Genomic DNA, 24,883 nt, shown 5'->3' on the forward strand with positions numbered 1-24,883 from the left:
TCCTTAATACCTGCCCAGTCCTTTACATTTTGTCACATTTAAGGTCTTTATCTATCAGAAAGGTCAGCAGTTCTCTGGACAGAAAGGTAAGGAGAGCTGTGTAAATATATCTACAACAGATGTCTTCCGACCAACACCTGCAGCACATTGTGGTATTTTGCTGGGGATCTCAGATACAGTTTTGAGGAAAGCACAGAAATATTAACCAAGGCCTAATGCTCTCATTTAGCTCTATCTTGCCTTTCTGGTTAATACAGAAAGTTAACAGAAACTCCAGCTGCTCAGTGTATCACAAGCCCTTGTAAAGAACACATAAATGGACACATGCCTAAATTAAACAGCAACCACGTGGTGGTCTGCACTGAGTGCATGTGATGTGTTTATGAACAACACTTTCTAAAGTACACTGTACCTCTCCAACTTTTAATAATATTTAACTTACCTCATTCTTTCAACAAAAACTATTTAGGTAAAACAATACAGGAATAATCATCATGTTCCAAATACTAATGAATCTTTCTGGGAGGTCACCTGCTATACAAGCAACATGTAGCCACAGAGCAATTATACAGCCTGCAGCAGTGATAAAGAACTACATTCCTTACAAAAATAGCTTAAGCTATTATTAAGTCTTTGAACTATTTTTAAGACTTAAACAGCAACAAGAAGTCAGACAAAGGCTGATACCAGTAAACAATAAAAACAGACAAAGAAATAGTGAACATGGGTACACTGTCTTCCTTCGGGGTGAATGAAGGAGCTTCACAAGGTTCTCTGCATCTTCAGAGGTCTGCAGTTCCACTGGGACTTTTGGCATGGTAATAGACATATTTAAGTCTCTGAACTTTTCTACTGGATTCAATGCAAACACACGTGTGACCAACTTTGCTTGATTGCATCTCATGGGTAAACTCATTTTTATAGGTGTTCATTTCCCACTGGAGTCATTTGAGTGCTGTTGTATTTAGAGTTTCCAGCCATTTCTATTAAATCTCTAGATTCTATGCAAATTATTGCTCTATTAAACTACCTCAGAATGATAAATATATAAATGTATTCAATATGTAATATGATATAGTATATAATAACAAAACAAAACAACTGAGTTTGATTAAAAAGCAGCCTTTAAGAGATCACCTTACAATACAATATTTCACATATGGATTTCAGCTGAAGACAGGCATATTTCTCAATTATCTGTATCTATACTTCCTGTCCAAATCTGAAGTATACTTATAAAAGAATCAGGTTTTGTAAATAAATCCAAGCCACTGGTCCTCCCTGGTCTTCCTATCAAAATCCCAAATCCCTGATATTGCTCAAATGTAGGATTCGTCTTTAAATGTATCAGCAAATTATTGGTTAAACCCAGATACTTCAAATACCCAGAAATTACAATTTCTAGTGTGCACCTTTTTAAAGGACACATGCAAAAAATTTTTCCCAAATTCTATCTGTAGTTTCCCATGTGATGGTTTCCAAGTCACTACACAATCAGTTTCTTCTTCAGCTTTCCTGTCTTCAGAACATATACTTTTGTATTTTGATGGGACTTTTTTTGTTGTTTTTAAATTTTAAACAGTGGAAATAAAACTAATTTTTTTTTTATTGAAAATTAAGAACCTCAGTTACCCAAATGCAAGACATCTTAATTAGTTAGGCGCTGAGAGCAGCAGCCTAAGAAAAAATCTCACAGCTGAATGAACTCACATTTGGTATGCAAATAATTTTATATGAGACCAATATAGCAAACTACTCATAAATCACAAAACTAAAATTATACAGCAATGCCCAGAAGTACACCACCAAGAATTTTATATCATAAACCTCATTTACTGAGAATCTGTCTCTGTCATCCTTCCTGCATTTCCAGTCTCTTTCCAAAGACATTTTCACTGAATACCATAAACCATAAAGCCCTGAAATAGCCATGCAAAGATGTTGTGACAGACCTTTTTGTAAGCACTGAGTAAACCCAAAGTAGGAGTACACTTATATATGCAAATGCAAAGAATGATCATCTTGTTTTAAGCCTCCTGAATAAATTCCTTTAATTCAGAAGAATTACTCATTTTATGGGGTTGAAAGCTGAGGCAGACCATTTGAGCTTTAGCAGTGCCATTGCTCTGACTAAATGGCAGCACTCACAATGCACTCATCTGTATCTCAGCTAGTTGCCCTAGGCTCAATGCACAGTCAATGGAGAAATTTAGGCTTCCTAAAATAGATGTCTAGAACAGATCAGATTAATTACATCCTAGAGAAGCCAGTTTGTATCCCCTGATTGTACAGAAGGTCTGCTGGGAAGGAGCTCAGCTGTAGACCTGCTCTCCCATGGGTGGCTCAAGTCGGGCAGAATGAATCTCACTCTTAAGTGCCTATCAGCTTTCACATGCCTTTCATTTGGAAATCTGATCCCATGTTTAGTAAAATGAAAGTGAAAAAGAGCTTTCTCGTTATGGTAAGATATTTAAATATAGTTAGAAAGTTGTTTAGTGACATGTTATATTCACATATATTTAATTGTGCTATTATTATTTATCATTTTCATGTCATCTTTTAACTGCACTTAACCAGTTTTGTTGAGAACAAAAGTAAGAGAAATATCTAGATTTGCATTTTCTGAAGAACTTATTAACTGGCACCACAGAGAGCCACAGTAGAGATCCCATGGAGCCTCCTGAGTTTCAGATTCCCTCAGCATTCACATGAGGCTGCTGCTACAAGCACCAGGCACAGGCAGGACTTGTGAACATATGATGACACTTAGTTTCATATTCCCGTTTTTTCAACAGATGGTCTGAGTGCTTGCCTTAGTACCTTGCAAGTACCAATAGTTGAGTCCTATTTTAGATGTGAATAGATTAAAACAAACTGTTTACCCTCAGTTAAGAAGCACAATTCCAAATGCTAATCTTCAAAATTGGTAAATGTAACATAACTTCATAAAAATACATTCTCATTTCACTTTAACTTTGGCTTCTTTCTGTCACAGACTCACCACGGTCTTTATCTCCATGCCTTAAAACTGGTGTGAAAAATGTAACAGATGTGATGGATGAATGAAAGATTTCATCCTACTGTCCTAAGAAAAGGGAGGAGGGAAAGAAAGCGCTTTTGGCTGGTGGCTGACACCCATCTATCAAGAACAGTGAACGTGACAGGCCACCACAGACAGAATTAAATGGTTTTAACAAACAGCATGCTTGCTCCCTCAAGTCCCACACATAAGCAGGGCTTGCACTGCACTCAGTACCTTTGCTTTTCCTAACCTACCAACACCAGTTCAGCCATGGCAATTTAGTTACAGCCCCAGAGTATACTGAATAATGCAGTTAAATATCCCATTACTACCCCTCAGGATCTCACTACTGCTCTTCTGCACCTGATTTAGATAAGCACCAATGCACTTACTTCACGAATCTTATTACAATTTGCAATCGTTCTTATCTTTAATCAATGTCCAAGTTGGTTGCCTTCTGCTTTGCTTTGCCTTTGGCTGCACGTCAGGTTGCATTCTGTCTCTGAAGGACAGTGATTGAAAGTAATCTGAAATGAAATCCCTTACAGAATTTCTATCCATGGTCTTCTGATAAGAAAGCAGACCCAAACAAGTTCCCATCAGCAAGATTCTGTATTGGAGGACTGAAAATCTCCATGATGGAGCACCTTGGTCTCATTTCTTACAATGGAGACACTTGCTCACCATTTGTCTTCTAAAGCAATTTGTCAGGACAGTGACCCTATCCTAAACTCATCACACATGAAAATTAACAACAGACATGGATACTCAATCAAATACAGAGTAAGCCAAGGCTGAAAAAAAAAAAAGGAGTGGCAAAAAGTCATACATAGAGGATAGGGTACCATTCAGATGCGAATGGATGCCAAATCCAAAAGACCTCCAGTGGGGGGCTGAAGGTTAAGAACAAGCATAAACATAAACAATAACTAATATTGTTGTTTTGGGATAGGATATTTACAAGTGAAGTGTACAATAAACCAGTTTAATGTTTTTCAAGTCCAGCAGATATACTGTCATCTTTGGACTTTCAGCTAGATTGAGGCCATCCTATGTTGCTGAGTGCCCTATATGAGCAGATGCTGACAGATGGTCATTTGGAAAAGCAGGTATCAGTCACAATGAGTACACCACTCTAAATTTTCCCTTCAGAAGGTACTATTTGTAATCTGGAAACTGACAGCAATCCAACCTAGCAAGTAAAAATCCTACAATAACTACACAGCAAGAGAGTGATAACCCATTATTTATCCAGAATACACAGTTCTTGCTTTGAGAGATTCTGAAAATGGATGCATGTATGAGAAATGGAAAAAAAAAAAAAACAAAACCCTCAGGGAAGAAAAAGAAGCTACAGTAATAGGAAACTACCCAAATTAATCCACTTGCTAGTCTTAATACATATTTTACAGTTGTTTTGCTAGCTTAATAATCTATTTCCTAGCCCTCACACTTCAAGCAGATGGGATGCAGCCCTCTGATCCTTAAATTAAAAACCATGCAACTTTATGATGACAAAATCTTTAATCATCCAGGACACAAAGTCTACCACTGTCAGAATTTGAATTCAGTGACATAATTTCACAGTGTGATCAGATAAAGAAAGGAAAATGATGGGATTTTCAAAAGCCTAGATTCTAGTAATCTTTTTTACTAGTTACAAGCTGGCAGACAAGCAGAATGTAAAACAAGACAACAGCAGCAGACAATGAAAATTCTCAATTCTCTCCACTCAAAGGGCTCTCTGCTGGTGCTCAGTGATTTCCCAGCAGTCCTATTATTAGGGTCCCAAGTCCCTGATCTTTCTGGTATTAGTCAATGACAAAAATTCACTTGCTGACAGGCAGAGAAAGAGTTATTGTAGGCAAGAACGCTATTTCTTAAGCACAGGAAGGAAGAGGCATCACCTGGTTATAATGCCAAATTAAAAACTGAATAAAATTATTTAATTCTGTATTTGGTTTACTACAGTATAAATAATAATTCCATAAGAAAATGCACTTTACATGCGAAATCAGCAACCAATAAATGTTTCTTTTTCCAGGTGGCTTTTATTAATTCTGGTCCTTACAGTTTGAAATGGCATTTTCCCCTCCTGCTTTGGACAGCTTCCACTTGTGTATGTGAAGTTTTCTCCTTACAAAAATCTCACCAGGAAGAAATTCTCACTTTAATAAAGAAACAACAGCAAAAGGAATTAAATATTTTCCTAGGCTTAGTTCAGATGCTCCAAAAACTACCATTTTGGAGAATTATGCCACTAATAATGATTTCTCCAATCCAAGCAAAATACTTCTTGCCATGCCCTTTGTCTGCTTTCATGGAGTTACACCCTGGCAACTCTCATCACAATGTACAGTTGCTCCATATTACTTTTACATTACTGAACTATACAAAAATGTTCTTTACTACTGATTGTAATAAAACAACCCTGTGAAGTACTATGGTAAACACAGAGCCATGCCTCCCCCCTCCTAGAGCTGGTAAGAGCCTTCTGGAATTATACACATACTTTTTGTTGCTTCATTGCACTGGGTACAGCTGAAATGAATAGGAAAAGGATTATTTTGGCACGAAGTGAGCTGATCCAGGATGGTCAGCTCTTACAGCTGACCCTGGTGAAGGCAATCAAAGAAAAGTGCACATACATGTGGAGGGTCTCAGCACGTCCCTCATCAGTGAGAAAACCTGCACAGGGAGAAGGGCACAGTCTGTAATTTCAATAGCAAATAGTAGAGCACTGAGTGGCACCACTCATGTATGGAGAGCAGGGCTGTAAAACAGCAGGTGAGGTGTTTGCTCCAGACTGCTTGGCACAAGGGGCAGGTGAGGTAATCCCTGCAAAACGCAGTTCAAACGTGCTGCGGCAAAAGGTCTTCGGGATGTAACACCTGGCATTACATCAAAAAGGTTTCCAGGTGAAGCAGACAAAAGCTTGTTTATCCCAGAGTTTAGGAGTGTTCCTAAACTCACTAGCATTGCAGGAGTTAAGATGAAACTTTAAAAAGCAGGGGTGGCAACATGAATAAATGCAAAAGATGCTAAAGGATTCTTACATGCTTCTCTCCCTTCTTTGCACTTCATTAAAGAGAAGATTGTGGGTTTGTACTGAAATCTCAGGAGTGCTGAGGCACTAGCAGGGCTGATGAGAGGTGACCAGTGTACCAAAATCCTTAAAACTTTATTATGCATTTCTTTCAAGCATTCAGGCAGCCTGTCAGTTCCCTCCTTCCCTTTGCACCCTGAACATCTGCCACTTCCAGTTCCTACTGCTTGTTCCATTTCATGAAGTCATTTGATTTTTATGAGTTATTAACATATAAAGAGCTGCTCTAAGGTACCAAGTGCTTTATAAGTCGCTGCTGACAACTTGCTAGAAGGGCCATGCTACTTTTGCTCTCTATACATAGCTCAAATTATATCTTGATCAAGGGCACATTGGTGCTGGGTTGTGTCCGGGCACATTTGGTCCTGGCTCAGGATGGGCCATCCAGCTGATGCCTCCTGGCCAAGAACTACTCCACAATCACACCTTGGAAAGCTGCACAGCTTCATTTCATGTATCTTTACTTTCACATTATTTACACGCAGCTCTTGCTCCGGGTTGTTCAGATCCTGTCTCCCAGAGGGAAGAACTTAGCAAGAAGCAGCCCTTCCCTACAGCAATGTGTAGGGAAAGGGCTGGACTCGCTCACAAACACGGCTTCCAAGTTACCTCCCTGAAGCAAAAGAAGAACTTAACCAGTGTAAATGCAAAGACTGAAACTACTTAAAGCACACTCAAACCAAACTAAGGTTTGATCCCTATTTAGTAGAGTACTTTTTCTTTATTTGGTTTTCTTTAAAGCTGGCAGAAAACCCTAGAACAGCTGGGTTTTTTGTAAGAGCTGGTATGTCAGGAAACCTAGCCCAAATGACCCCAAGTCTCAAAGATGGATTTCACCCTTTGCTCCCATAAAGTACAATAAACTTCAGGGCAATCTGAGTTTGCACTTATATCCTGGAGCCTGTAGATGTGCTGACCATAAACCAGACAGGAATCCCAAGTGCAAGAACAGCAGAGCTCATCCCATAATGCTTTAAAAGATGTTACTGTGGTAGGAAAAAAAAAAATTGAAGGATTTAAAAAGGGTTGAAGAACTCCATAAACCCCCAAACATCATACCACTTCAAGACAACTTCTGCTTTCCTTGGAATCTAATCAGTATTTTAGTTGTTTCTTTGGGACAGTCAGTCATATGGGCCTTCTACACATACATCTGCTTGCCCTTGGGTTGTAGAGAGAGCTACTGTTTACAGACAAGCCTGCACTACAAGTTATTTTTTTACACTCAGACCACTGTTAAAAGTTACATAGTTGAACTATAAGCAAGAGGACAGAAAAATGAGAGATCTGAAAAAAATGAGGTCAAAGGGGGGAATAGCTCTCAGCAAGATTTTCCACATATGCAAAATCTAGACTCACTGTTTTGCAAACAACAATAAAGAGGAAGATCCAAAGGGATGTGAAGGAAATTGCAGTGTTCAGGGGCTGTGAGGCTCAGTCATTGCAGACAGACAGACAGGAACAGTAGTCAATGGGAGACTAATGGAAACTTGAGTCAGATTAAAATTAACTGTTGCATTTTTGGGGCTTGTTGAACACAGTTTGCTCCAGAATAGCTGTGGAATAACGCTCAGGATGTGGCTGTCACAAGCAGGAAGGTGTCTTGATGGCCACAAGCTGCAGGAGTAGAGGCTGGTGGATGCTGAGTTGCACTCAATCCAACTGTCCATGTCGCTGGCAAAAATGTTAAACAAGACTGGTCCCAAAACCAACCTCTGAGGAACAGTACTCGTCATTCATTTACTTAAAGTTTAGTGCTTGCATAAACGCTTTTCTGGGCTCCAGGGAAAGAAGACCAAGAAGCTGAAAAAAGCAAACCAAGGACAGCAGAAAGTCCCAGAGAAGATGAAAAGTTCACAAGCCACAGGAACAGACAAATTTTCCCAGAGAGGGAACAACTCTTCCTTTCCCCAGAAAGCGTCCCCAGAGGACACTTGTTTTGTTTATCTGAGGTTTTTGGTGTGTGCTTTCAGCTGTCTGCATGTTTGGGGGTTTGTTTTCATTAATTTCTGAAGTGAGAGACTTTTAGATTTTTTGATTTGGGTTTGTTTTTTTAAGGTCTCCAACTGTTTTTTTTTCCCCCTTTTAAATGAAACCTTACTTGTTAAATATCCCCTTTTTCAGCAGAAACAGCTAACCTTGGAAATAGGATTGTTTTTGTAACCAGGTGGGGTCCCACCCATCTGCACTCAGCATTATTCATACTGGCCCTCATCCAGAATTTTCCCCAAGACTCTTCAGGGTGGATTTCATTCCTGTTAAGCTCAAAACAAAATGCTGTGGCCTGACCTAGCCTCTTGTCTACTCTCAGCTCTCCTGGTTCTTCCTGAAGGACCCACCATGCACCCATCATTCCCTCTCTAAGGAGACTCACAGCTTTTCCTGGTCCTAATGACAAACATATGATGCAGACAGAGGGCTCAGGCGAGGAGAAGAGTTCTGTATATTCTCAGAAGACCTTCAGTTGGAATACTTTTTCCCCCTTCCAAGAATCAGATCTTTTCATTTTCCAAAGGGTATTCTTTTGATAATGCTATGTATTAACAGAGCTGAAAATCACTGAACTTCTTAGCATCTTCAGGTATTTACTTTCTTCAGCCTGGTCTCTTACGAACAGTGACAAATCCAGTATTTCACTCTACTCCCTAGAATGGACTTCATTACACAAATAAATCCACTCTTCACAGGGGCAATTTCTTTCTGTTTGATCTATGCAGCAGCAGAACAGCATCAGAGTGGCCCCTCCACAGCTCAGCTCCCATCCACCACTGCCCTGGTGTCACTCAGCAGCCCTGCTCCTTAACTCATCCATCTGCCTTTTTCATTATCTCTCCTGTTTTCAACTCCTGCCATTTTATTATTTCCTCATTACAGCCCACCTTGTTTTCAGGGCTGAAACCACATCTTTTTGTTTGGTCTGACTTGCAGCAGGCAGCCAGGTGGTTTGCTGCACCCTCATGAGGCAGGAGCCCTCGGACAATGATGCAGGACTCAGCTCCTCAGACCAATTCCTGCTGGCAGCTTTCCCTCTCCTCCTCATCCTGCTGCTGCAATGGGACTGCTTATGGCTTTGGCCTCTTAAAAGGCCAAAGGTTGTTGACCAAACAACCTCTACCAAGTGTTTGTACAGTCATGGTGCCTGGCTGCTGGAACCAGAAGATGGACAACAGGCAGTGCAGTTTTGAGCAGGCTTCTTGTCGCTCAGGTTTGCTGGTCTGTGGGGCAGGGACTGAGCACTGCAACCACTGCCCTGCCTAGTGCCAATGCAGCAGATGGGACTATAAAACCTGTCAAACTCACACAGCACACAGAGGGAAACCACAAAAATAATTATTTCCATAACCAGCTAGCCAGCTCACATGATTTTTTTTTCCTGACAGAGTAGATAACCTTTTGCTAAATGTATTTCACATTTTATGCACACTTTCCTTGCACCTGCTATTGCTCATTTCATGTGGCATTTCAAACTTCCTTGCTCAGATCTGGTACCAAGATGGCTTCTGCCAAGAATTGGCTGGTTAAAAACCACAGAAATTACAGATCATACCCTGCAGTTGGCCATCAATATTAGCAGTTTGAAGGTCAAGGCCTTAATTTTTTTACTTGAAAGTATGATGGTACATTTATTTTTTTATTAGCAATTAGCCATTGTTCTTCTAAAACCTGTGTGACAAAGGCAGCTCTTACATATCACCTACATATCACATACACACTCTTTATTCATCTATCTATCTATCTATCTATATCTACATATTCATTTGTATCTATCATACATAGACACAAACATATCACCATGATGGCAGACAGAATTACACAGTAGCAATTCTGCCTGTCCCCATTGCTTCTTGCTCTCCCATCTACCTGTCAGCAAGGACCGTGCCTGCAAGGAAGCCAGGCACAAAGTGGCAAGCTGTCAAACTGTCACTGTACTGAGCCCAAGAAAGGAAAGCAAGAAAGTTTTATTTATTGCAGATGGCAAAAAAAGGAGAGCAAAGGAATTTGAAAATGGCAGTGAACTTGGTGTAACAATGAAAAATGTAAGAACACAAAATATTTTAAATTTTAGTAAAACTCCACAACCAGACCAAGGTCAATAGGGAAAACCAACCAACCAAACAGAAAACAAACCCACCACTTACAGGGTGTTAATAATGTTTTGCGTGCTGAAAAGGGAGATGTTGCAGCTGATCAGCTGATCTTAGCTGCTACAGTATGAACTTCCTCTGGAAGAGACCTAGAGTAGCCTGCAAAGGCACACGTGTTCCCAGAAAAAAAACCCCAAAAAAACAGCAAACCACTTAATCTGAGAAAGCTATGTTATTTCATACAAGATTCAGAGCAATCTGAAAACACTCATTTATTCCCTAACATTTACTTGTATAGAAAACACCTGACTTATTCTAAATGCATAAATTCCTTAGCAAAAATAATGCTGAGGATTAGAATGGGACTGGAGAGCATCGCCTGAGAAAGGCTGAAGTTGCAAGGCTTGTGAATGAGTTGCCAGTGCCATTGAGATGTACTGAAAGTCTCTTCCACTGCTTTATAATCATCATCTTTTATTAATCAGCCCAACAGCACACGGCAAAAATAGAAATCTGCCTACAAAGCTGGCACATATGGGAAAAGCTCACTCCTGGTTGTTTTATTTTAAACAAACCCTACAGTAGCTCCCATTGTTTGTTTGTTTTTCCCCCCAGACTAGACAGCATGTGGCTTATGAGCCACACTGATAGATGTGATAAAGCTCCTGCCAGATCTGATTGATGACGGCACTAGGAAGTGCTGTGAAGGTCACAGTGTAATTCTCTCTTTGCAGCTGCTCCTGGCAAAAAATGGTACAGGAAAATAAAATCTGGATCTGCTAATTGCTAATAACAGAGAAATTCTATCCTTACCTTGCCTTCTCCTCTCTTCCAACTTCCAACAGGAATGCCATAAGCATGTGTAACTGATGAAAGACCAGATAAGTTTCAAAGAGATACTCCAACATCCTTTAATGGACAAAAAAAAAAAAAAAATCCATCCACAGCAACTGGTCAAATATTGAGCCTTCATACTTTGAAGACAGCACAGAGTAGTTTAGCCTGAAAGCTGCATATGAAAGAGCTTTTACTATTTGCTCTTCTGTAAAACTGAGATAACATACCACTGCATATTCCCTGTGAAGGAGTGCTATCTCTGATAATGCAAACACATGAACTAAGCTCCTTTCCCAGTCTATTCATTTTAAATGAACAAGGCAAGCATGCTTACTAGAAGTGGCTACTAGCAAGCCAGAGCATTAGTCAGTTAAGTAGGACACCAAAATCCTCTTTTCCATAAATGTTGAAATGTGATGAGGACACTGATAAGAGACTTTGGGGAATTCACAAACATGATATAATGACAGTCCCCTAATGAATAATATATATTCAGTGCAACTCATAGCAATTACCTCACATACACAGTGCTATATTTCTTGGGGGTAAGATGTTATCTTTGAGACATCAGCTACATTACAGATTAAATTTGAAACCACTTGTGTACTCTTTTCTGGCACTCACTATTAATGGATGGAAATATTTTTATTCAGCATTTTGTACTCATAAAGATTTTGGCACAATAAGGCCATTACCAACATCTGTCTTAGAGAAAGATAGCCTTTATCACTCAGCTCAAAACTACATAATGGCAGAGAGATGTTGGCAGCAGAAATCCCCCAGATAGTCAAAAAATCCCACCACTATGTCACCATAAAAGGAATAATACACTGATTTTTTTCCCCTTTTTTCAGTTTAGGAAAGAGATTTAGAGAAGACAGGCCTATCAATTTGGTCCTTTTATGGCCAAACATACACCATCAATTTTAAAAATACCAATACATGTATAGAACAATAACTATACAAGATCCAACTGATAAAAAAATCCTCTTAGGAGTTTCTTTCCTACATTTCTTGATGAACACTGGCAAAATATACAACAGATATTGATTCATCCTTTTCACAGCCTCCTGTATTCTCCAGAGGACACTCTAAGAGAGGTAACCACCATCAGCTCATTTGGACATTGCTGTGTTAAAGGCACTCAGCACCTTCAGCAGTCAAACCTTGCTTTAGTCATGACTAAACCTAAGTCATGACTGACTTCTTGCTAAGGTGGCAAAGGGGTAACTGATGGCAGTTCTGCCATTCAGGTTTTAATTTCTTGCCGTATCTCTGGAAAATAGAGATTATGTCCCAAAAGACTGTTACCTGTAAAGAGATATCCCCTGCTGCACAAACCCAAGTTATGTTCCTGCAATACTATTCATTAGCATTACTCACATCAGCATGTCTTTCATGACCCAGAGAGTCAGGAGTTAACTTCTGATCATAGAGTATCATAGAATGGTTTGGGTTGGGAGGGACCTTAAAGATCATTTAGTAGAGTAAGAGCAATTTATTCTACACATAGTGTTTTAGAGCACATACACTATAAATGGCAGATCTTCATGTGTGCATGGGTGGGCTGGTGCAGGGAGACAGTCATGCTGGTGTAAGCCCTGCACTCTCAGCTCAGGGTCACCCCTGTGCTACTGCAGCTACATGTTTTCCTACCTGCTCATACCGTGTTGACAGACTGTTCTCAGTATTGCTTCATGCAGACACTCCCCAAAAAGACATCTGGTATGGTCTTGAAAACTTAAATTGCTCTAAAGTCAGCTTAGGATGCTTCATAGTAGGAAAACTAATTCCTCCTAGACAACCTTTATAGATGTAGGGGTACATTCCAGACCTGGCTTTTCCAGTCCTTCACTAAAAGCTCAGAGTTCACAGTACCTGCAGTCCTCTGGTTGACTTCCACATTTCTATTACTCTTGTTGGGTTTGACTGCTAAGAGTTCAACTGTGAGCCTGAGGGCACTTTACATTAGAAGTATATTAATCTGGGATAATACCTACTGAGTGAGTAACACACTCACCTGCCCAGCCCAGACAGACAGTTTTTGTATCAGATGAAACACTATTTGTCAATGAACTGATGAATCAGGGAAGTCAGAACCATACCAGTAGCTAGGTGTCATTCACATCTAAAACCAGTTGAACTGCATAGCTGGAAGGGATGCATAAATTTTTTGAAAAATTGCCACAGTAGGCTTTACTGTGACTAACCCATAATAGCATAGAGTGGACTAAACTGTTCGGGAGCTTGGAGGTGCAAGTCCTTGCATCCCACACTTCCACTTCAGCAGGAGATCTCTTGCAAATGAATATAAAGTACATACATCCCTTCCTCCTCCTTGACCCTCCTCACAAAACAAAGAGCACAGCTTTGAACAAAGCAGTTAGCCAGGCAGGCTCCTGGATACCACACTCCCACTGACTGACCTATCAGACGCAAAACTTTGGAAAATGGATGGAAATTAAATTGGTCCACTCCAGATTGCATCAACCAGCCCAGAACTGCTGGCTCTTTGTCCTGAGGCAATGTCACAAGGGAGACGGAAGCAAGCAGCAGGGCAAGACAATTCCTGATCTTACAGCAAGTTGTTTTTGCATCACTGAAAGGAATAGCACAATTAGCCATATGTGAACCAAATACAGCCTGTCCCCATTGAGACTTCAATATTTGATTTTGGGCTTTATGTCTCAGACAGTACCTCTTCAACTCTGAGCTTTAGGAGAGGAAAAGAAAAACCTCTTTCACTAATATTGTACGATTTTAAAATAGTGTGAGTGGTTGATCTATTGAAGTGTTACATTTTACCCCCTCCTTGTTAGCACTGCTTTGATACTGCAATTTCAACCCCACAGACCTTCCAAATCCATTCATCTAAAAATCTACCCAAGACCCAGGAACACAACACAACACTTTGACTTTTGCTGACAAATTTCCCAGGAAACACCGAACAGTACCACATGTCACCAAAGGCAGTGAGTATCTGGTCATTGTTCTGTTTGCAGGCTTGTCACTGCAATCACTGGCTGACACACAAAGAAAACTGTAGATGCTTCTTTTTCTAATTCATTTCAAATTCATCTTAAACCCATCTAGTGCCCTATAGCCCCAGAAAGACAGGATGCTCTCCCTCTGCCTCTAACGTAGGTAGCATTTGCACTTCTTCCACACCAGTTCCAAAAGGAAAAATGGTTTGTTTAAAAGAAAGTAATTGCGCAGTTCTTCCCATGGAAACCACCAGGAGGCATAAGGGATGACGGAAGAGCACCAAGTGCCCATACAGGACAGCACTGATGGATACATCCATCTGACTGCCAAGCTGTTCCCTTGTGCCCCTGCACTGACCATTCTCAGAAAGGCAGACAAAAAAAGCTTCATAAGACTGTTATTTTCATGAATGAAAAGGGTGGCCCTATGACACTTGGAGCAAAGAGTGGCAGAGCACCTGCAAGGGTGAGACACTAGTTATGGAATAAACATTAATTGTTATGGATACCTCTGAGAACTGAACCAAGATGTGTTGTGACATTTTTTCCCCATGGAACAAAACAAAGAACTGCACAAAGAACAGCAGAATCTGTCATCTTAGGAAGACCTGGACTGAAGTACATTATTTAATTGTATCTCTCTGGCTTTGAGATTTATCATTTCATAGTTGGATCTCAGCCATAAAGTTCAGTCATATGATAAACAGAACAGGCACACCAAGTGTTTGCATCAAACTGATCATATAGGATACAGAGGGGAGATGAGCTAAATACTTCTCTGTTCCTGACATGTGCCTTGTCTTGCCTTACAGAGTGTGCATTTACTCATTTGCACTGTCCTTTAGGGCAGGTGAATGCCTGGGCTGCCGAGGGATGCTTGCCTGAATCCACTCACCTCCTGCCACTCCAGAGCTTTCAGGTTATAAAGCGACCCCTGCTTATGGCCATTTATCTGGCTCTTTTGCCGCCCATTATTTTTCTACCGCCTAAATCTTTGGCAAGTTTCCTCTAACCCCCCCCCCACACACACACACACAAGACACATACCGCGCGCAGAAAGGAGTTTCTTGAGTTTCCAAAAAACCTCTCAATGGCACAAATCGAACCACGTCGCTGTGACCTGTCCCCCCCAGCCTCCAATGTCAGGCTGCTCCTCAGCTCGAACCTCCGTTCAACAGGAAATCAAGGAGGGGGTCGGCCCGGGAAGCCAACGGGATGGATCTGGAAAGATGGTTCTGTTCCCCTTTGCCGTGACTGACTCCGAGACTGTAACATGATGCAATCACTCGGCTATGATGAAACAGGATCAAATAGCCAAGCCTGTAGGGAGACCACCTCTGCCCACCCCAAAAGAGAGAAAATAAGGAAGCTCGCCGCGGTACAAAGCAGCAGCGCGGCCGCCTGACCGGTGCCTTTCCCGGGAAGGGATGCGAATTTCGGGATGGCGGACAGAGGGCTTCGTTCCGGAGGATCTCGGCCGGGTTTCTGCTCTTTCAAAGCCCGGGCAGGGGCCGCCCCGCGCTCGCTGCCGGGGAAGCTGCCGCCGCCCGATAACCGGGCTCCCTCCCAGCTTTTTCCATGTGCTGCTCCCGGCCAAGAAAACGAGTGAGACTTTATTAATTTTTTTTTTTTAATTTTTTTATGCCCTTTTTTGTTTTTTTTTTTCCCCAGTAGGCTCACAGCTTTCCTAGCACGGGGCTGCCTGGAGCAGCAGAGGAGCAGCGGCTGAAAAAGCCCATTTCTGAATCCAGCCCTTCCCCTCCCTCTTTTTCTCTCCTGTGCTCCCTCTCCGCCCGCGGAGCTCGGCAGGGATGCTGCGCGGGGCGGGCGGCGAGCGAGCGGGGCCGGAGCCCTCCTACCTTCGCGGCCGTCCTGCGGCGGCTGCCGGCACAAAGCGGCCGAGCGCGGCTCCTCCCGCGGCTCCTCCCGCAGCCCCGCTCTGCCGCGGAGCGCAGCCAGCGCCGCGCCGGGAGGGGACAGCGGGCAGCGGGGAGGGGACAGCGGGGAGGGAGCAGCGGGGAGGGAGCAGCGGGGAGGGAGCAGCGCCCGCTCCCACCGCCCCCGGACCCGGGCCCGCCCCGCGGGGAGGGGACAGCGCCGGGGCGGAGCCAGCGGAACAAAGGCCGGGGGCCCCCGCAGCACCCCCTGGGTGCAGGGCAGGATGGGGCGGGTGGGCCGAAGTGCTCCTTGCGAGGCAGATGCTGGCAGATCAAACCTGGGCTTATTTCCCCAGAGAAAAGCCTCCCTGGAGTCGGAGTTGTTCCCCGAGCCAATGCTGGAATACTGCGATACGGGAGCCTCAGTGCAGCCCATGCCCTCCCTATTCCTGCTCAGCGCTGAACAGTGGAGAAGTAACGTGGATTTGGGGATAATAAGCATGTCGGCATTTATCTAAAATGTAGGCTCTTTTGTTAAAATGGTGTAAAAGCATGCACAGACTCAACATGGATTTAACACCAGGTTCAATCATCTTAGTTTAGCTTGATACAAGCCATGTTTAAATCAAGGTGAGACTAAGGTTTATATTTATTATACCTGCAGGCTTCAGTTTGTAACAAAATTGCTGAACCAGGGCAAGCTTGTATATGAGCAACCTGGGTAAACATCTTTCAACTTTGACAAATTCATTTATTTTCCTCCCTGTCCATACAGAAGCTGGAAAGCTGAGGTCACAGAAGAATGTCACTAAAGGAAGAACATTAATTAAGGCAACAATATTTAGTCCAGCTGGGTGTCAGAACTCCTGTTCTTGTTACTTCAACTCCAATAGTTGGATGCACAAATGTGCTCTTGTGCAGAATATCTGGGGAACATGGAACATGCAAGTGCATAATTCTGTACAAGCTTGTAGCTTACTTTGTACCTTAGAGTATGCAACTTCTTAAGCACCTTAAATTTTGATGAATAAAATTTGGGTTGTTCTGGCCAGATGTGCTCTTCTGTCCTGTTTCATCATCCTCAGTCATTCCAACATGGTGATACCCAGAGGAACAGGTATAACCAGGGAAAATTCTATTTAGTCAGCATGTCAGTGGCCACTTAGGATATGCATGAGATCTCTGTACCCTAAAACAAGACAGCTGAATTCACAGCCCAACCTTTTCAACAAATATTACTTCGCCTAAAATCTCACTTTCAGCTGTTCTCTTTCTTGTATGCCTTTGGGTATGGGCAGGGAAGGACTTGCCTACTGGATGAGCTATTACAGCAGCAGCCTGCTCCTACCTGCCCTTTTGTACTCTGCATGTTGGGAGTTGGCTTTGGAGTACTTTTTTTTTTTTTTTTTTTTTTTTTAAGTGATTTTTCAGGCAATAATAAAGTGCTTAGCCGGTCTTGAAAAAATCAAGCTGTAGCACCTCTTCTCCACAGTTCAACTGCTTGCAGCTATTGCTCTCTTTGAGCTACTTAACTTGTATCATGACCTGTAAAATATGATCTCTAGGGAGAACAATCCAGAACTTTGGTGTTAAAGCACAGCCCTTGGCTACTGCGCTGCATGCAGTGCAGTGAGCACTTCCAGGATTTGCTGCCTTGACTGCTGCTAGTTTTTCGGTGTTTTTCTAATTTTAATGCACACATCACATTAAGTAACACTTCAGCCTCTGCCTGCCCCAAGACGTGCTGTGGTCTGTAAACAGGGTGCTTGGTTCTAGCAACACTTCAGAGCATTTCTTCCACAGAAATGTCGTGAAGAAGTTAGGAAGCTGATCAGCAAAGAAACACAGATGAGAGAGAGTCATCACAAGACCAGCAAGAAAATAAGCACTTTATGCCCTCTGTCAGATATGAAAGTGAGATAACTAAAGGGTTTGTCCTTAGGCTGTTGGAGAGATTGGTAAAGACTTCATGTCTTGTGGTGGTAACTCCATAGGGACTAAATAATGGGCCATCTATCATGGAGACGATCATCAGACAGCACAAGCTGTTCCTCATGGACAAGCTCTCTCGTAAGCTGAAGGGCTCAAAAGGACTTTTTTCTTATTTGAATTCTTTGTTTCCACAATGCTACACTTTAAAATGGCATTACTCCCCCACTTTTTAGTTTGGCCATATGCATTCCATAAGCTACTTCAGCTGCAAAATACAACTTAGTGATTCATTGCATTTCTTTCCCATGAGTCTTTAATGACACTACTTAAATACAAATTCTATTTTATAGAATTAAAAAGAACAGCATATAACTCACCTAGAACACGATATCATCAAAATAAATCAAGTGATTCCTAAGGAATTTCTTGCATGGAAACTGAAGTCACATCATTAATAGGAAATCTGTGGTCCACAGTAACTGTACGTCATACTTTGCACCCAATAAACTTCTTAAACTAATCATCTTTTAACACAAAGTAGCAGAAAGAAAATCTGTGTAAATGTCCCTATTTGAAATACATGTCCTCCAGCTTGAAAAAAGCACTTTTTAGCTTTAAGACCAAATTTTCATGCAGTGCTCCAAACTGTCTTTATTCTCAATAGTTCACTATAGAGTTCCACTCTATCAAGGGTAACTTTATTACTGTAGAAATAGTCTTCACAAGCTTTAGGTAGGACTTGGTGAAGCTTAGTCATAGGGATCACTTATCTTCCTGTAATCTTCTTAGCACTGGTTATCACAAAAAGAAAAGAAAATAATCAGAGCAAAGAAAAATAAAATAATCAAGGAGTCCCAGCAGTAAGGTATCCAAATATAGTTGTTTACAAGACTGGGACTTTAACCATCAGATAATCTGTAGTGTGTTGAAATAGAAAAGTCATGACAATGACAGACCATGTTTATTATCTTTAGAATGTGCTTAAAAGAGTTATTTATGCATATTTTAAGATATTTCTTCCCTTGGAAAATCAACATTGGATGAAATCTGAGAAACACAGGCATGAGAAAAAAAATCTCCACCCATTTGTTGTGATTTATGTCTTGTAAGGTACTCCAAGCAATTTGGATTTGGCTCACTTAACTAATGTAAAAAGGCAGGAAAACAGTACTTTGGGCATTTAGAAGTATGGGTCAGTTTTTAAAGATACACTCAATTCCACTTCAAATCTGCCTTGGACTGAGTCCATAACCTGACAACTCACTAGTTTAAGAGGCCCCAAAACCTCAGCAACATCCTGTTGAGAAAACAAGTGTAAGAAAACCTATTGGATGCTGTATGTGATGACTGGTATTCCCTGAAAGTCTTCTCAATACTTTTCAGAAAGACCTTTCAAGATGCCTGTACAAAAGTATGTTCTTTTTTTTCAGTACCTAGAAGTGAAATCATAGCAGTAAGAAAAAGCCTGTATGTTCTTGTTATTTGGTATCAGAAAGACTGTAAAACAATTTGCCTATTTGGGTTGTTTTGGGGTTTTTTACTTTGTAAGGGGGGTTGAGCAGAAAAAAAAAGCCTACAATTCACAAAATGTTGGCTTAATGTGAGCCTCCACAGTGCCCTGTGACACTGGTGTGTCAGGCAGGGGAGGTGAGGCTCCCTGAAGGAAGCCTTGCTGCAGCTGCCTCCTGACGTGCCCACCTCCTGCCCTCACATTGTCTTGCCATGGGGGAATGGATGGTCTCAGGGAAGAGTGAAAAGCAGGCAAAAATTCTGTGCAATCTGTCAGGAGATGGGCTGACATTACAGCCATTGCCACTCTCTTCAGTAAAACATACTGATGATAGGATTTCAAAAGCAGCAGGCAAGTTATGGCTTTTTAGAACAGAAATCTTCTTCTGTTGCTTTGAAACAATAATTTTTCAGTAAGGAAAACATCAGTGTTTCTGCAGTTGTCTCAGGCACTCAAGGAATTTACAGACTAGGAATAAATGTATTTTACAAACAGAAAAAAGCTCTTGATATTGATGGGTCTTTTTCCCTTTCTTCTCATATACTGTGATCCTGTTACAGCAGAATATATTGTTATCAAGAACCTAACACTCAGCATCTTTTTGATTTTTTTTTAAAGAGTATCTTGTTGAAGTATCTTTTAAATGAATTATTTCTTCTTGGGTCCCACATAATTTCCAGGTCCACTGGGGCAAAAAGTAATTATATTTTAGATACACTTGTAAAATTTGTTTCATGAACCTTACACTGCTGAGTACATACATGTCCCAAAAGGACTTCTTATACAGCAGAAATGCCTTTCTGCAGAAAGCAAATTTGAAAAAGTGTGCATTATAGAGACTTCAAGAGGAGGGATTATGCTGCTCCTCTACAATGCACAGGCCTCTCCTTACTCTCCACACAGATAGGTCTTCTGTAACAAAACTACCTGCAACTAAATTCACAGAGATATAAGTACCTTAAATTAGGTTCTTGATTTTGAATCAGGGAAAAGGAGGGAATATATACCAAAGCACAATATACATTTTATAGAATCTTAATGTGCAGGTAAAAATAGTTACTTCCCACTTGTATACTTCTGTTTGAACTAAACATAAGCAAACAGTCCTTCCTTCTGATTTCAGTTTTGGAAGAAATTCTATATAACCTGACCTTTGTGCTTTAGTGCAGGTACAAATGCCAGTGATTTCAGTGGGATTAGCATTTAGTTACTGACATTTTCAAAACACTATGCTAACATCCTTTTATTAAATGCATATCAAACCCTCAGAACCACTGAAAAGTAGCTCTGCCTTTGGGTATTACTAATTTGAAAAAAAAACCTATTCTTGTAATTTTAATTCTTGTAAATTTAAATTTTGTATTAAATTTGAATACAATGGGGGAAGATTTCCTCTAAGTCTTGCCTCCTTGTCCCTGCTTTCTTTGAATTCAAACAAGATTGGGCCAAAAATGGAATCTTATTGAAAGATAAATTTTAGCTTCTATTCTGTATTTATATTGTCTCCTGTGCCATTTAAGTAATTTAATGAGTAAATTATTTCAGTACTTTGATTATGATATTATTTTTATTACACTATAAAAATAATCAGTTATCATACTGAAAAAAGGGATTAAGACAAAAAAATGAAATTTGAAGAATTTGATGTTTATACAGCAACTCATACAGTCCTCCAGGCACTTCCTTTTGTCAAAAACTAATTGTCAGATGAAAAATGTCTACTATAAAATTGGGAAAAAATGGGGAGCTCAAAGTGTTTATGCTCCACCTCTGTAACTTGAGAGAATTCATTTTTTAAAGTCTGACTAGCAAAATGTCAAGTGACATGAAGAGTTTTAACCCCATTTCTCAAGTGAATTATTCCAGGTCAGAGAACTGAAAGGAAATTCAGACAGACCATTAACAACCTCAGTTGTTTAATTTGCTATCAATCATGAAGCCTTCTTAATTATCAGTTAATTGAAAAAAAAAATTATAGTAGTAGTGTGAGAAATAATAATGACTCTTATGTCAGAGTTCAGAATCATGTCCACTTGGATGGAAAAAACCCCAGCACTTTGCAAGAGTGAGGTTAGGTTAAGCAAGGCATCAGCATAATGTAGATTTGTAATAAAAAAGTCAAAGACATTCTTAGCTTTCTTCTTCCCCACCCCCCCCCCCAAAAAAAAAAAAAAAAAAGAAAAGAAAAAGAGTTAGAGTTCTGACATAACATGGCAAAAGGAAGCCTTTATTCTGTCAGACCAGTCCTGAACATAAGGTACAATGGGCTGAGAGAAATTTGCAATAGAGTTATCAAGGGCAAAGAAACCTTGAAAGAGATAAAAACCATTGCAATTTTTAGTGGAGAGACGAGGTAGAGGATGTAGTAAAAGAATGTATCTTAGCAAATGGAGAAAACAGGTCAACTGCAAATCATCCATGACACAAATGTAATAAGATTTAAAAACAGAAACCAATGGTACCCGGACTTGTAACAAAAGGCAAATATGTAATAGCTGGGACAGTAATGCCCAAATTATGATACATTTACCTGTGTGGGACACATTGCTTTTGCCTGGTTTTGGTTTCCTCCTGATTGCTCTGGAGCTGCTGCTTGTCCAGCCCGCCAGGGAAGGACTGGCTGGCCCTACCTGCTCGGGTGCTGCAGATGTCTGTCCAACCATTACAACATATGGAACCTACCTAGTTAAAAATACTTGTGTGCACAGATGTCAAACAACAAGGGGAAGGAAGAAAATGTCCTAAATAATGAAAAGTAGCAGCATTTAGAACTCACTTCTCTGAGCTGTAACTCACAGAGATGGTGGTTGTGAGGGGGGGAGTAACAGCCTGCTGCAATAACCCAACAAACTGCAGTTTGCTGGGTTTGTAAACTATTTCAATGTAAACTTCATTACCTGGGAAGTAAACTACTGAGATCTTGCATTTCAAGTCCATGAACTTTTACTGAGTACCACCTTTTCTAACATGGCTTTTCACATACTAGAAACAGCGAGAAGGGATACAAAGACTCAAAAAGCTTGAGCCAGCAGCTCCTATGAGCCTTTAAGGATTTACCCGTACCTCAGAAGCAGCTTGGATATGAAGAAGGAATGCAAGCTTTCAGTATAAAACTGCATGTACAAGAGAGTTGCATCTGTCATTGCAATATTAAAAGCAGTCACCTTTTTTTCAGATACTCGAGATATCTGAAAACTGGTAGCTACAACCATGACCTCTCAAGGATTCACACTGATCAAAGGTCAGGTGAGGTCTTAGGAAGCTTATAAAATGACCCTGTCCTTTTCCTCACACACAAATCAAAGGGGCAAGAGAATATGAATGTAAGGACACTCTGAAGTTCATGCACCAGACAGACAGAAGTGCCTGGGATCTCATCTAGCTCATCTGAAAATAGCAGAACAGCGTTTTTATGCATATATGTGAAAAGGTTAGTAAAATTAATGGTCTGTTTTGGTCACACTTGGGAGATGTTAAATAGATGGCTCCTCGAAATCAAAATGCGGAATGTAAGAGCAGGCATCTCTCTTTGTCTGAATGTATCTGTTTCGCCCATGTAAAATCAGCCTTGTCTCAGAGGGTTATTAGATTCCAGGTACTGTCTCACAACTATGTATTTTCTTGTTTCTGCAATTACAGGTTTCAGAGTTCTCCCCTGAACCACAAGGAAAAGAAACAGAAGGTCAGACAGAAATGTTCAGCCTTCTCAGACAGCTGTAATGGTAACCTGGCATGCCTGGCTTCTTATCTGGAATTGTTGGTCAGATATTCCTTCAGCAACCACAAAAAAACATGTATTCCTTTGTCTCAAAGACTATGATGATGAAATGCTGGCTCTTTCATTGCTCAGTTTGAGACATGTCTTCTTTAAAATACATGAGGTGAGAATTAGGTCATACATAGGGTTGACACAAACAGCTGAGACATACAACTCAGATCCAAGAATGAAAATGAAATCTCTGACAGAATTCCCCTGCTTCTTGTACACATATCAAAATAAGTTTCTCTGAGAGCTATATTGATCCTTTTGAGCTGCATAGCCACATCCATACTTACCAAAATGCTGAAAGGCAGCATGTCCTTGAAAACAAGACTATAGAACAGTAACTTAATAACTCTAAAGAGCATTATCTGAAAAACAGACGATGATTTCTCGAGAGTCTGCCAACACCAGACCACACTATCAGATGGAGTATTCTGGCAAAGTCTTATCTCATTACTCTGAAATGCCTTTTCCATTTCATAATACTATATAAGATTAGCATATGGAACCCTATTAAAATAAACCTGAATATTTGCTATGCACATGTAAGTGTATTCACATTTAATTAGACACTCAAAGTTCCTGAAAGAAAACTACATGACTGAAATTCCAATTAGCAATTTTTAAATGGGGAAAACATGACAGATTTTAGAAACAGAAATTTTGTATTCTCTGGTATACCATGGTCTGGTTTATGGAGTTTAGGTGATGTACAGACAACTTAGCAGTGAAGTAAATTACAATGCTACTCACTTTATGGACCTTTTACACTGGTATATTTGGCTGGTGCCAAATCCAGCACACAATATCATACTGTAAACGTGAATTTAATTAGGCTAGAGAGCATAACTAAATAGGTCACTGCACCATATGACAGTAGATGTTTTAAATATAGAGTGATACACTGGCATGCATCATGTGAGAAAACAAACATCTTACCAAGCTGTGCCACCTTTGCACAGAAGAGACGTCTACAGACCATTTCAAACTTTCAGGGAAATGAAATAAGGACACACAAGAGTACTTGTTCATCTAAAGTCAGCAAAGGTTTTGTGTATGGAAGCCAAAATTCCTTTTTGGTTTTGGCTGGTAGTAGGAACGCAAGTTGATAAACTGACTGTCTTCTAAAACATTTTTGCGTGTTTGGCATTGAATATGTGCCTGTTTAGTGAACAGTATAATGAGCACAAAAAAATTACTGTGTTAGGGCATTTTTTGAGATCTGTGCAACTCAAAGTACTTTCCTGACTGCTTGAAAGTGATTTGGTAACATGGTCTAGGAACTGCCAGTGGTTTTATGACTGGTATTCCACCAGCTTGGTAAAAACTGGCTTATTTTCCCCAATAGACTGTAGGCATAGAATTAATTTCATCCAAGATTAGATAGCCTGCAGTGTATACTTCGGCACTGGGATTGCCTTTCTTCATATTCAGTGGACAGGAATATGATTGGGGCAATTCATCTCACATTTTGAACATTAGGATGTGAATGAAGAGCTTTTTTCTCTTCACTGACCATAAAAGGGAGCACAGAATGACAAAGGAACTTGTGAGCAAATATAGAAAGAGGGTGGGGTACAACTCCTTATACAGTGGGGCATCGTGATAAGAACTGATGCTTGTGAGCTAAAAAGTCTAGATGGGGGTATGTAAAACAAGAGTTGTACCAGACTTAGCTCAAGTAGGACAAGGACCTTCAAGAGACACTTTTAAGATGAACTGTCTCAAAACAGTGTAAATGGGTCAAACAGCTCATATGAGCTCACC

The 24,883-nt window shown here is 40.7% G+C and overlaps 1 protein-coding gene across 1 annotated transcript in view; it reads right to left on the reverse strand.

Annotated features, from left to right (window-relative positions):
* The window catches only part of AFAP1 (actin filament associated protein 1), a 110,416-nt gene extending 95,257 nt beyond the window's left edge, over window positions 1-15,159 (reverse strand). Inside the window, exon 1 of the mRNA XM_082282481.1 lies at window positions 15,082-15,159. The gene's annotated coding sequence lies outside the window, so the exon portion shown is untranslated. The remainder of the gene's footprint in view (window positions 1-15,081) is intronic.
* Window positions 15,160-24,883: the final 9,724 nt, after the last annotated feature.

Source organism: Coloeus monedula (assembly GCF_965178545.1).
Source record: "Coloeus monedula genome assembly, chromosome: 5".
In the NCBI taxonomy this organism is placed as follows: Eukaryota; Metazoa; Chordata; class Aves; order Passeriformes; family Corvidae; genus Coloeus; species Coloeus monedula.